The sequence below is a fragment of the Calliopsis andreniformis genome, unplaced genomic scaffold, assembly GCF_051401765.1.
Source record: "Calliopsis andreniformis isolate RMS-2024a unplaced genomic scaffold, iyCalAndr_principal scaffold0030, whole genome shotgun sequence".
Classification (NCBI taxonomy): domain Eukaryota; kingdom Metazoa; phylum Arthropoda; class Insecta; order Hymenoptera; family Andrenidae; genus Calliopsis; species Calliopsis andreniformis.
Genome location: NW_027480439.1, coordinates 744,444 through 758,587, shown reverse-complemented (window position 1 = coordinate 758,587; position 14,144 = coordinate 744,444).

The following is a 14,144-nucleotide window of genomic DNA, read 5'->3' as shown; positions in this document are numbered from 1 at the left end:
TCAATCCTCAATCCTCAGTCCTCAGTCCTCAAACCTCAATACTCAACCCTCAGCCCTCATCATCAGTCCTCAATCCTCAATCCTCAATCCTCAATCTTCAATCCTGAATACACAATCTTCAACCCTCAATCCTCAATTCTCAATCCTCAACACTCAATCCTTAATCCTCAATCCTCAATCCTCAATCTTCAATCCTCAATACTCAATCATCAATCCTCAATCATCAATCCTCAGGCCTCAATCCTCAATCCTCAATCCTCAATCCTCAATCCTCAATCCTCAATCCTCAATCCTCAGTCTTCGATCCTCAATACCCAATCCTCAATCTTCAATCCTCAATCCTCAATCCTCAATTCTCAATCCTCAATCCTCAGTTCTCAGTCCTCAAACCTCAATCCTGAACCCTCAGACCTCATAGTCAATCCTCAATCCTCAATCCTCAATCCTCAATCTTCAATCCTCAATACTCAACCTTCAATCCTCTATCCTCAATTCTCAATCCTCAATACTGAATCCTCAATCGTCAATCCTCAATCCCCAATCCTCAATCTTCAATACTCAATCCTCAATCCTCAATCCAAAATCCTCAATCCTCAAACCTCAATACTCAATCTTCAATCCTCAATCCTCAGTCCTCAATCCTCAGACCTCAGACATCAATACTGAACCCTCAGTCCTCGTCCTCAATCCACAGCCCTCAATCCTCAATCCTCAATCTTCAATCATCAATATTCAACCTTCAGTCCTCAATCCTCAATACTCAATCCTCAATCCTCAATCCTCAATGTTCAGTCAGCAATACCCAATCCTCAATCTTCAATCCTCAATCTTCAATCCTCAATCCTCAATCCTCAATCCTCAATCCTCAATCCTCAGTACTCAAACCTCAATCCTGAATCCTCAATCCTGAATCCTCAATCTTCAGACATCAGTTCTCAAAAATCAGTTGTCAATTCTCAATCCTCAATAGAATATCATCAATTCACAGTTTTCAATACTCAATACTCAATCTGCTATCTTTAAATCTCTATCCACAAACATCAATTCTCATCACTCAACCCTCAACACTCAGTCCCCAATCCTCAATCTTCAATCCTCAATCCTCAAACCTCAATCCTCAATCCTCAATCTTCAATCCTCAATGCTCAATCATCAATCCTCAATCCTCAATCCTCAATCCTCAATCCTCAATCATCAATCCTCAATCATGAATCCTCAATACTCAATCTTTAATCCTCAATCTTCAATCCTCAATCTTCAATCTTCAATCATCAATCCGCAATCCTCAATCCTCAATCCTCAATCCTCAATCCTCAATCCCCAATCTTCAATCCTCAATACGCAATCCTCAATACTCAATCCTCAATCCTCAACCCTCAGTCCTCATTCTTCAGTCCTCAATAACCAATCCTCAATCTTCAATCCTCAATCCCCAATCCTCAATTCTCAATCCTCAATCCTCAATCCTCAGACCTCAAACATCAATACTCAACCATCAGTCCTCGTCATCAATCCACAACCCTCAATCCTGAATCCTCAATCTTCAATCATCAATATTCAATCTTCAATCCTCAATCCTCAATCCTCAATCCTCAATCCTCTGACCTCAAACATGAATACTCAACCCTCAGACCTCGTCCTCAATCCACAACCCTCAATCCTCAATCCTCAATATTCAATCATCAATATTCAATCTTCAGTCCTCAATCCTCAATCCTCAATCCTCAGTCCTCAATCCGCAATGTTCAATCCGCAATACTCAACCTTCAATCCTCAATCCTCAATTCTCAATTCTCAATACTGAATCCTCAATCATCAATCCTCAGTCCTCAATGCTCAATCCTCAATCCCCAATCTTCAATCCTCAATACTCAATCATCAATCCTCAATCCTCAATCCTCAATCTTCAATCCTCAATACTCAATCTTCAATCCTCAATCCTCAATCCCCAATCTTCAATCCTCAATACTCAATCTTCAATCCTCAATCCTCAATCCCCAATCCTCAATCTTCAATCCTCAATCCTCAATCCTCAATCGTCAATCCTCAGTCTTCGATCCTCAATACCCAATCCTCAATCTTCAATCCTCAATCCTCAATCCTCAATTCTCAATCCTCAATCCTCAGTCCTCAGTCCTCAAACCTCAATCCTCAGCCCTCAGCCCTCATAGTCAATCCTCAATCCTCAATCCTCAATCCTCAAACTTCAATCCTCAATACTCAACCTTCAATCCTCAATCCTCAATTGTCAGTCCTCAATACTGAATCCTCAATCGTCAATCCTCAATCCCCAATCCTCAATGTTCAATACTCAATCCTCAATCCTCAATCCAAAATCCTCAATCCTCAATGTTCAGTCAGCAATACCCAATCCTCAATCTTCAATCCTCAATCTTCAATCCTCAATCCTCAATCCTCAATCCTCAATCCTCAATCCTCAGTACTCAAACCTCAATCCTGAATCCTCAATCCTGAATCCTCAATCTTCAGACCTCAGTTCTCAAAAATCAGTTGTCAATTCTCAATCCTCAATAGAATATCATCAATTCACAGTTTTCAATACTCAATACTCAATCTGCTATCTTTAAATCTCTATCCACAAACATCAATTCTCATCACTCAACCCTCAACACTCAGTCCCCAATCCTCAATCTTCAATCCTCAATCCTCAAACCTCAATCCTCAAACCTCAATCTTCAATCCTCAATGCTCAATCATCAATCCTCAATCCTCAATCCTCAGTCCTCAATCCTCAAACCTCAATCCTCAACCCTCAGCCCTCATCCTCAATCCTCATTCCTCAATCCTCAATCTTCAATCTTCAATCCTCAATAATCAATCTTCAACCCTCAATCCTCAGTCCTCAAACCTCAATTCAGAATCCTCAATCCTGAATCCTCAATTTTTCAGCCCTCAGCCCTCAACAATCAGTTGTCAATACTCAATCCTCAATAGAATATCCTCAATTCACAGTTTTCAATACTCAATGCTCAATCTGCAATCTTCAAACCTCTATCCACAAACACCAATTCTCATCACTCAACCCTCAACTCTCAGTCCTCAATGTTCAATCCTCAATCCTCAATCCACAACCCTCAATCATCAATCTTCAATCCGCAATACTCAATCTTCAATTCTCAATCCTGAATCCTCAATCCTCAATCCTCATTCTTCAATCCTCAATACCCAATCCAAAATCTTCAATTCTCGAACCACAATCCTCAATTCTCAATCCTCAATCCTCAGTCCTCAGTCCTTAAACCTCAATCCTCAACCCTCAGTCATCATCCTCAATCCTCAATCCTCAATCCTCAATCTTCAATCTTCAGTCCTCAATACTCAATCTTCAATCCTCAATCCTCAATCCTCAGTCCTCAAACCTCAATTCTGAATCCTCAATCCTGAATCCTCAATCTTCAGCCCTCAGTCCTCAACAATCAGGTGACAATCCTCAATACCCAATAGAATATCGTCAATTCACAGCTTTCAATGCTCAATACTTAATCTGCATTCTTCAAATCTCCATCCACAAACATCAATTCTCATCACTCAACCCTCAACACTCAGTCCTCAATGTTCAATCCTCAATCCTCAATTCTCAATCTTCAATCCTCAATACTCAATCTTTAATCCTGAATCCACAATCCTCAATCTTCAATCCTCAATCCCCAATACTCAATCCTCAATTATCAATCCTCAATCCTCAATCATCAATCCTCAATCTTCAATACTCAATCCTCAATCCTCAACCCTCAATCCTCAATCCTCAATCATCAATCCTCAATCATCAATCCTCAATACTCAATCTTTAATCCTCAATCCGCAATCCTTAATCCTCAATCCTCAATCCTCAATTCTCAATCCTCAATCCCCAATCTTCAATCCTCAGTACCCAATCCTCAATCCTCAATCCTCAATCCTCAGACCTCAAACATCAATACTCAACCATCAGTCCTCGTCCTCAATCCACAACCCTCAATCCTCAATCCTCAATCTTCAATCATCAATATTCAATCTTCATTCCTCAATCCTCAATCCTCAATCCTCAATCCTCTGACCTCAAACATGAATACTCAACCCTCAGTCCTCGTCCTCAATCCACAACCCTCAATCCTCAATCCTCAATATTCAATCCTCAGTCCTCAATCCGCAATGTTCAATCCGCAATACCCAATCCTCAATCTTCAACCCTCAATCCTCAGTCCTCAATCCTCAATCCTCAATCCTCAATCCTGAGTCCTCAAACCTCAATCCTGAAACCTCAATCCTCAATCCTCAATCTTCAGACCTCAGTCCTCAACAATCAGTTGTCAATTCTTAATCCTCAATAGAATGTCATCAATTCACAGTTTTCAATACTCAATACTCAATCTGCAATCTTTAAATCTCTATCCACAAACACCAATTCTCATCACTCAACCCTCAACACTCAGTCCCCAATCTTCAATCTTCAATCCTCAATCCTCAATCCTCAATCCTCAATCCTCAATCCTCAATCCTCAATCTTCAATCCTCAATACTCAATCATCAATCCTCAATCATCAATCCTCAGTCCTCAATCCTCAATCTTCAATCTTCAATCCTCAATAATCAATCTTCAACCCTCAATCCTCAGTCCTCAAACCTCAATTCTGAATCCTCAATCCTGAATCCTCAATTTTCAGCCCTCAGCCCTCAACAATCAGTTGTAAATTCTCAATCCTCAATAGAATATCCTCAATTCACAGTTTTCAATACTCAATGCTCAATCTGCAATCTTCAAACCTCTATCCACAGACACCAATTCTCATCACTCAACCCTCAACACTCAGTCCTCAATGTTCAATCCTCAATCCTCAATCCACAATCCTCAATCATCAATCTTCAATCCGCAATACTCAATCTTCAATCCTCAATCCTCAATCCTCAATCCTCAATCCTCAATCCTCAATCTTCAATCCTCAATACTCAACCTTCAATCCTCAATCCTCAATTCTCAATCCTCAATACTGAATCCTCAATTGTCAGTCCTCAATCCCCAATCCTCAATGTTCAATACTCAATCCTCAATCCTCAATCCAAAATCCTCAATCTTCAAACCTCAATACTCAATGCTCAATTCTCAATCCTCAATCCTCAATCCTCAATCCTCAATCCTCAGTCCTCAATCTTCAATCCCCAATCCTCAGTCCTCAATCCTCAATCCTCATTCTTCAATCCTCAATACCCAATCCTCAATCTTCAATCCTCAATCCTCAATCCTCAATTCTCAATCCTCAATCCTCAGTCCTCAGTCCTCAAACCTCAATCCTCAACCCTCAGCCCTCATCGTCAATCCTCAAGCCTCAATCCTCAATCCTCAATCTTCAATCCTGAATACACAATCTTCAACCCTCAATCCTCAATCCTCAATCCTCAACACTCAGTCCTTAATCCTCAATCCTCAATCCTCAATCTTCAATCCTCAATACTCAATCATCAATCCTCAATCATCAATCCTCAGTCCTCAATCCTCAATCCTCAGTCCTCAATCTTCAATCCTCAATACTCAATCATCAATCCTCAATCCTCAATCCTCAATCTTCAATCCTCAATACTCAATCTTCAATCCTCAATCCTCAATCCTCAATCCTCAATCTTCAATCCTCAATCCTCAATCCTCAATCCTCAATCCTCGGTCTTCGATCCTCAATACTCAATCCTCAATCTTCAATCCTCAACCCTCAATCCTCAATTCTCAATCCTCAATCCTCAGTCCTCAGTCCTCAAACCTCAATCCTCAACCCTCAATCCTCAGTCCTCAAACCTCAATCCTGGATCCTCAATCCTGAATCCTCAATCTTCAGACCTCAGTCCTCAACAATCAGTTGTAAATTCTCAATCCTCAATAGAATATCATCAATTCACAGTTTTCAATACTCAATACTCAATCTGCAATCTTTAAATCTCTATCCACAAACACCAATTCTCATCACTCAACACTCAATACTCAGTCCCCAGTCCTCTATCTTCAATCCTCAATCCTCAATCCTCAACCCTCAATCCCCTACATTCAATCCTCAATACTCAATCTTCAATACTCAATCCTCAATCCTCAATCCTCAATCCTCAATCTTCAATCCAAAATCCTCAGCCCTCAATCCTGAATCCTCATTCTTCAATCCTCAATACCCAATCCTCAATCTTCAATCCTCGATCCTCAATCCTCAATTCTCAATCCTCAATCCTCAGTCCTCGGTCCTCAAACCTCAATCCTCAACCCTCAGCCCTCATCGTCAATCCTCAATCCTCAATCCTCAATCCTCAATCTTCAATCCTGTATACACAATCTTCAACCCTCAATCCTCAATTCTCAATCCTCAAAACTCAATCCTCAATCCTCAATCCTCAATCCTCAATCTTCAATCCTCAATACTCAATCATCAATCCTCAATCATCAATCCTCAGTCCTCAATCCTCAATCCTCAATCCTCAATCATCAATCCTCAATACTCAATCATCAATCCTCAATCATCAATCCTCAGACCTCAATGCTCAATCCTCAATCCTCAATCTTCAATCCTCAATACTCAATCATCAATCCTCAATCCTCAATCCTCAATCTTCAATCCTCAATACTCAATCTTCAATTCTCAATCCTCAATCCCCAATCCTCAATCTCCAATCCTCAATCCTCAATCCTCAATCGTCAATCCTCAGTCTTCGATCCTCAATACCCAATCCTCATTCTTCAATCCTCAATCCTCAATCCTCAATTCTTAATCCTCAATCCTCAGTCCTCAGTCCTCAAACCTCAATCCTCAGCCCTCAGCCCTCATAGTCAATCCTCAATCCTCAATCCTCAATCCTCAATCTTCAATCCTCAATACTCAACCTTCAATCCTCAATCCTCAATTCTCAATCCTCAATACTGAATCCTCAATCGTCAATCCTCAATCCCCAATCCTCAATGTTCAATACTCAATCCTCAATCCTCAATCCAAAATCCTCAATCTTCAAACCTCAATACTCAATCTTCAATCCTCAATCCTCAATCCTCAATCCTCAATCCTCAATCCTCAATCCTCAGTCCTCAATCTTCAATCCTCAATCCTCAGTCCTCAATCCTCAATCCTCATTCTTCAATCCTCAATACCCAATCCTCAGTCTTCAATCCTCAATCCTCAATCCTCAATTCTCAATCCTCAATCCTCAGTCCTCAGTCCTCAAACCTCAATCCTCAACCCTCAGCCCTCATCGTCAATCCTCAATCCTCAATCCTCAATCCTCAATCTTCAATCCTGAATACACAATCTTCAACCCTCAATCCTCAATTCTCAATCCTCAACACTCAATCCTTAATCCTCAATCCTCAATCTTCAATCTTCAATCCTCAATACTCAATCATCAATCCTGAATCATCAATCCTCAGTCCTCAATCCTCAATCCTCAATCCTCAATCTTCAATCCTCAATACTCAATCATCAATCCTCAATCCTCAATCCTCAATCTTCAATCCTCAATACTCAATCTTCAATCCTCAATCCTCAATCCTCAATCCTCAATCTTCAATCCTCAATCCTCAATCTTCAATCCTCAATACTCAATCATCAATCCTCAATCCTCAATCCTCAATCTTCAATCCTCAATACTCAATCTTCAATCCTCAATCCTCAATCCTCAATCCTCAATCTTCAATCCTCAATCCTCAATCCTCAATCCTCAATCCTCAGTCTTCGATCCTCAATACTCAACCTTCAATCCTCTATCCTCAATTCTCAGTCCTCAATACTGAATCCTCAATCGTCAATCCTCAATCCCCAATCCTCAATCTTCAATACTCAGTCCTCAATCCTCAATCCAAAATCCTCAATCTTCAAACCTCAATACTCAATCTTCAATCCTCAATCCTCAATCCTCAATCCTCAGACCTCAGACATCAATACTGAACCCTCAGTCCTCGTCCTCAATCCACAGCCCTCAATCCTCAATCCTCAATCTCCAATCATCAATATTCAACCTTCAGTCATCAATCCTCAATACTCAATCGTCAATCCTCAATCCTCAATGTTCAGTCAGCAATACCCAATCCTCAATCTTCAATCCTCAATCTTCAATCCTCAATCCTCAATCCTCAATCCTCAATCCTCAATCCTCAGTACTCAAACCGCAATCCTGAATCCTCAATCCTGAATCCTCAATCTTCAGACCTCAGTTCTCAAAAATCAGTTGTCAATTCTCAATCCTCAATAGAATATCATCAATTCACAGTTTTCAATACTCAATACTCAATCTGCTATCTTTAAATCTCTATCCACAAACATCAATTCTCATCACTCAACCCTCAACACTCAGTCCCCAATCCTCAATCTTCAATCCTCAATCCTCAAACCTCAATCCTCAATCCTCAATCCTCAATCCTCAATGCTCAATCCTCAATCCTCAATCCTGAATCCTCAGTCCTCAATCCTCAAACCTCAATCCTCAACCCTCAGCCCTCATCCTCAATCCTCATTCCTCAATCCTCAATCTTCAATCTTCAATCCTCAATAATCAATCTTCAACCCTCAATCCTCAGTCCTCAAACCTCAATTCAGAATCCTCAATCCTGTATCCTCAATTTTCAGCCCTCAGCCCTCAACAATCAGTTGTCAATACTCAACCCTCAATAGAATATCCTCAATTCACAGTTTTCAATACTCAATGCTCAATCTGCAATCTTCAAACCTCTATCCACAAACACCAATTCTCATCACTCAACCCTCAACACTCAGTCCTCAATGTTCAATCCTCAATCCTCAATCCACAATCCTCAATCATCAATCTTCAATCCGCAATACTCAATCTTCAATCCTCAATCCTCAATCCTCAATCCTCAATCCTCATTCTTCAATCCTCAATACCCAATCCTCAATCTTCAATCCTCGATCCACAATCCTCAATTCTCAATCCTCAATCCTCAGTCCTCAGTCCTTAAACGTCAATCCTCAACCCTCAGCCATCATCCTCAATCCTCAATCCTCAATCCTCAATCCTCAATCCTCAATCTTCAATCCTGTATACACAATCTTCAACCCTCAATCCTCAATTCTCAATCCTCAAAACTCAATCCTCAATCCTCAATCCTCAATCCTCAATCTTCAATCCTCAATACTCAATCATCAATCCTCAATCATCAATCCTCAGTCCTCAATCCTCAATCCTCAATCCTCAATCTTCAATCCTCAATACTCAATCATCAATCCTCAATCATCAATCCTCAGTCCTCAATGCTCAATCCTCAATCCTCAATCTTCAATCCTCAATACTCAATCATCAATCCTCAATCCTCAATCCTCAATCTTCAATCCTCAATACTCAATCTTCAATCCTCAATCCTCAATCCCCAATCCTCAATCTTCAATCCTCAACCCTCAATCCTCAATCGTCAATCCTCAGTCTTCGATCCTCAATACCCAATCCTCAATCTTCAATCCTCAATCCTCAATCCTCAATTCTCAATCCTCAATCCTCAGTCCTCAGTCCTCAAACCTCAATCCTCAGCCCTCAGCCCTCATAGTCAATCCTCAATCCTCAATCCTCAATCCTCAATCTTCAATCCTCAATACTCAACCTTCAATCCTCAATCCTCAATTCTCAATCCTCAATACTGAATCCTCAATCGTCAATCCTCAATCCCCAATCCTCAATGTTCAATACTCAATCCTCAATCCTCAATCCAAAATCCTCAATCTTCAAACCTCAATACTCAATCTTCAATCCTCAATCCTCAATCCTCAATCCTCAGTCCTCAATCCTCAGTCCTCAATCTTCAATCCTCAATCCTCAGTCCTCAATCCTCAATCCTCAATCCTCAATCATCAATCCTCAATCATGAATCCTCAATACTCAATCTTTAATCCTCAATCTTCAATCCTCAATCTTCAATCTTCAATCATCAATCCGCAATACTCAATCCTCAATCCTCAATCCTCAATCCTCAATCCCCAATCTTCAATCCTCAATACGCAATCCTCAATACTCAATCCTCAATCCTCAACCCTCAGTCCTCATTCTTCAGTCCTCAATAACCAATCCTCAATCTTCAATCCTCAATCCCCAATCCTCAATTCTCAATCCTCAATCCTCAATCCTCAGACCTCAAACATCAATACTCAACCATCAGTCCTCGTCATCAATCCACAACCCTCAATCCTGAATCCTCAATCTTCAATCATCAATATTCAATCTTCAATCCTCAATCCTCAATCCTCAATCCTCAATCCTCTGACCTCAAACATGAATACTCAACCCTCAGTCCTCGTCCTCAATCCACAACCCTCAATCCTCAATCCTCAATATTCAATCATCAATATTCAATCTTCAGTCCTCAATCCTCAATCCTCAATCCTCAGTCCTCAATCCGCAATGTTCAATCCGCAATACTCAACCTTCAATCCTCAATCCTCAATTCTCAATCCTCAATCCTCATTCTTCAATCCTCAATACCCAATCCAAAATCTTCAATTCTCGAACCACAATCCTCAATTCTCAATCCTCAATCCTCAGTCCTCAGTCCTTAAACCTCAATCCTCAACCCTCAGACATCATCCTCAATCCTCAATCCTCAATCCTCAATCCTCAATCTTCAATCCTCAATACTCAATCTTCAATCCTCAATCCTCAATCCTCAGTCCTCAAACCTCAATCCTGGATCCTCAATCCTGAATCCTCAATCTTCAGACCTCAGTCCTCAACAATCAGTTGTGAATTCTCAATCCTCAATAGAATATCATCAATTCACAGTTTTCAATACTCAATACTCAATCTGCAATCTTTAAATCTCTATCCACAAACACCAATTCTCATCACTCAACCCTCAATACTCAGTCCCCAGTCCTCAATCTTCAATCCTCAATCCTCAATACTCAATCTTCAATACTCAATCCTCAATCCTCAATCCTCAATCCTCAATCTTCAATCCTCAATCCTCAATCCTCAGTCCTCAAACCTCAATCCTGGATCCTCAATCCTGAATCCTCAATCTTCAGACCTCAGTCCTCAACAATCAGTTGTGAATTCTCAATCCTCAATAGAATATCATCAATTCACAGTTTTCAATACTCAATACTCAATCTGCAATCTTTAAATCTCTATCCACAAACACCAATTCTCATCACTCAACCCTCAATACTCAGTCCCCAGTCCTCAATCTTCAATCCTCAATCCTCAATCCTCAATCCTCAATCTTCAATCCTCAATCCTCAATTCTCAATCCTCAAAACTCAATCCTCAATCCTCAATCCTCAATCCTCAATCTTCAATCCTCAATACGCAATCATCAATCCTCAATCATCAATCCTCAGTCCTCAATCCTCAATCCTCAATCTTCAATCCTCAATACTCAATCATCAATCCTCAATCCTCAATCCTCAATCTTCAATCCTCAATACTCAGTCTTCAATGCTCAATCCTCAATCCTCAATCCTCAATCTTCAATCCTCAATCCTCAATCCTCAATCGTCAATCCTCAGTCTTCGATCCTCAATACCCAATCCTCAATCTTCAATCCTCAATCCCCAATCCTCAATTCTCAATCCTCAATCCTCAGTCCTCAGTCCTCAAACCTCAATCCTGGATCCTCAATCCTGAATCCTCAATCTTCAGACCTCAGTCCTCAACAATCAGTTGTAAATTCTCAATCCTCAATAGAATATCATCAATTCACAGTTTTCAATACTCAATACTCAATCTGCAATCTTTAAATCTCTATCCACAAACACCAATTCTCATCACTCAACACTCAATACTCAGTCCCCAGTCCTCTATCTTCAATCCTCAATCCTCAATCCTCAACCCTCAATCCCCTACATTCAATCCTCAATACTCAATCTTCAATACTCAATCCTCAATCCTCAATCCTCAATCCTCAATCTTCAATCCAAAATCCTCAGCCCTCAATCCTGAATCCTCATTCTTCAATCCTCAATACCCAATCCTCAATCTTCAATCCTCGATCCTCAATCCTCAATTCTCAATCCTCAATCCTCAGTCCTCGGTCCTCAAACCTCAATCCTCAACCCTCAGCCCTCATCGTCAATCCTCAATCCTCAATCCTCAATCCTCAATCTTCAATCCTGTATACACAATCTTCAACCCTCAATCCTCAATTCTCAATCCTCAAAACTCAATCCTCAATCCTCAATCCTCAATCCTCAATCTTCAATCCTCAATACTCAATCATCAATCCTCAATCATCAATCCTCAGTCCTCAATCCTCAATCCTCAATCCTCAATCATCAATCCTCAATACTCAATCATCAATCCTCAATCATCAATCCTCAGACCTCAATGCTCAATCCTCAATCCTCAATCTTCAATCCTCAATACTCAATCATCAATCCTCAATCCTCAATCCTCAATCTTCAATCCTCAATACTCAATCTTCAATTCTCAATCCTCAATCCCCAATCCTCAATCTCCAATCCTCAATCCTCAATCCTCAATCGTCAATCCTCAGTCTTCGATCCTCAATACCCAATCCTCATTCTTCAATCCTCAATCCTCAATCCTCAATTCTTAATCCTCAATCCTCAGTCCTCAGTCCTCAAACCTCAATCCTCAGCCCTCAGCCCTCATAGTCAATCCTCAATCCTCAATCCTCAATCCTCAATCTTCAATCCTCAATACTCAACCTTCAATCCTCAATCCTCAATTCTCAATCCTCAATACTGAATCCTCAATCGTCAATCCTCAATCCCCAATCCTCAATGTTCAATACTCAATCCTCAATCCTCAATCCAAAATCCTCAATCTTCAAACCTCAATACTCAATCTTCAATCCTCAATCCTCAATCCTCAATCCTCAATCCTCAATCCTCAATCCTCAGTCCTCAATCTTCAATCCTCAATCCTCAGTCCTCAATCCTCAATCCTCATTCTTCAATCCTCAATACCCAATCCTCAGTCTTCAATCCTCAATCCTCAATCCTCAATTCTCAATCCTCAATCCTCAGTCCTCAGTCCTCAAACCTCAATCCTCAACCCTCAGCCCTCATCGTCAATCCTCAATCCTCAATCCTCAATCCTCAATCTTCAATCCTGAATACACAATCTTCAACCCTCAATCCTCAATTCTCAATCCTCAACACTCAATCCTTAATCCTCAATCCTCAATCTTCAATCTTCAATCCTCAATACTCAATCATCAATCCTGAATCATCAATCCTCAGTCCTCAATCCTCAATCCTCAATCCTCAATCTTCAATCCTCAATACTCAATCATCAATCCTCAATCCTCAATCCTCAATCTTCAATCCTCAATACTCAATCTTCAATCCTCAATCCTCAATCCTCAATCCTCAATCTTCAATCCTCAATCCTCAATCTTCAATCCTCAATACTCAATCATCAATCCTCAATCCTCAATCCTCAATCTTCAATCCTCAATACTCAATCTTCAATCCTCAATCCTCAATCCTCAATCCTCAATCTTCAATCCTCAATCCTCAATCCTCAATCCTCAATCCTCAGTCTTCGATCCTCAATACTCAACCTTCAATCCTCTATCCTCAATTCTCAGTCCTCAATACTGAATCCTCAATCGTCAATCCTCAATCCCCAATCCTCAATCTTCAATACTCAGTCCTCAATCCTCAATCCAAAATCCTCAATCTTCAAACCTCAATACTCAATCTTCAATCCTCAATCCTCAATCCTCAATCCTCAGACCTCAGACATCAATACTGAACCCTCAGTCCTCGTCCTCAATCCACAGCCCTCAATCCTCAATCCTCAATCTCCAATCATCAATATTCAACCTTCAGTCATCAATCCTCAATACTCAATCGTCAATCCTCAATCCTCAATGTTCAGTCAGCAATACCCAATCCTCAATCTTCAATCCTCAATCTTCAATCCTCAATCCTCAATCCTCAATCCTCAATCCTCAATCCTCAGTACTCAAACCGCAATCCTGAATCCTCAATCCTGAATCCTCAATCTTCAGACCTCAGTTCTCAAAAATCAGTTGTCAATTCTCAATCCTCAATAGAATATCATCAATTCACAGTTTTCAATACTCAATACTCAATCTGCTATCTTTAAATCTCTATCCACAAACATCAATTCTCATCACTCAACCCTCAACACTCAGTCCCCAATCCTCAATCTTCAATCCTCAATCCTCAAACCTCAATCCTCAATCC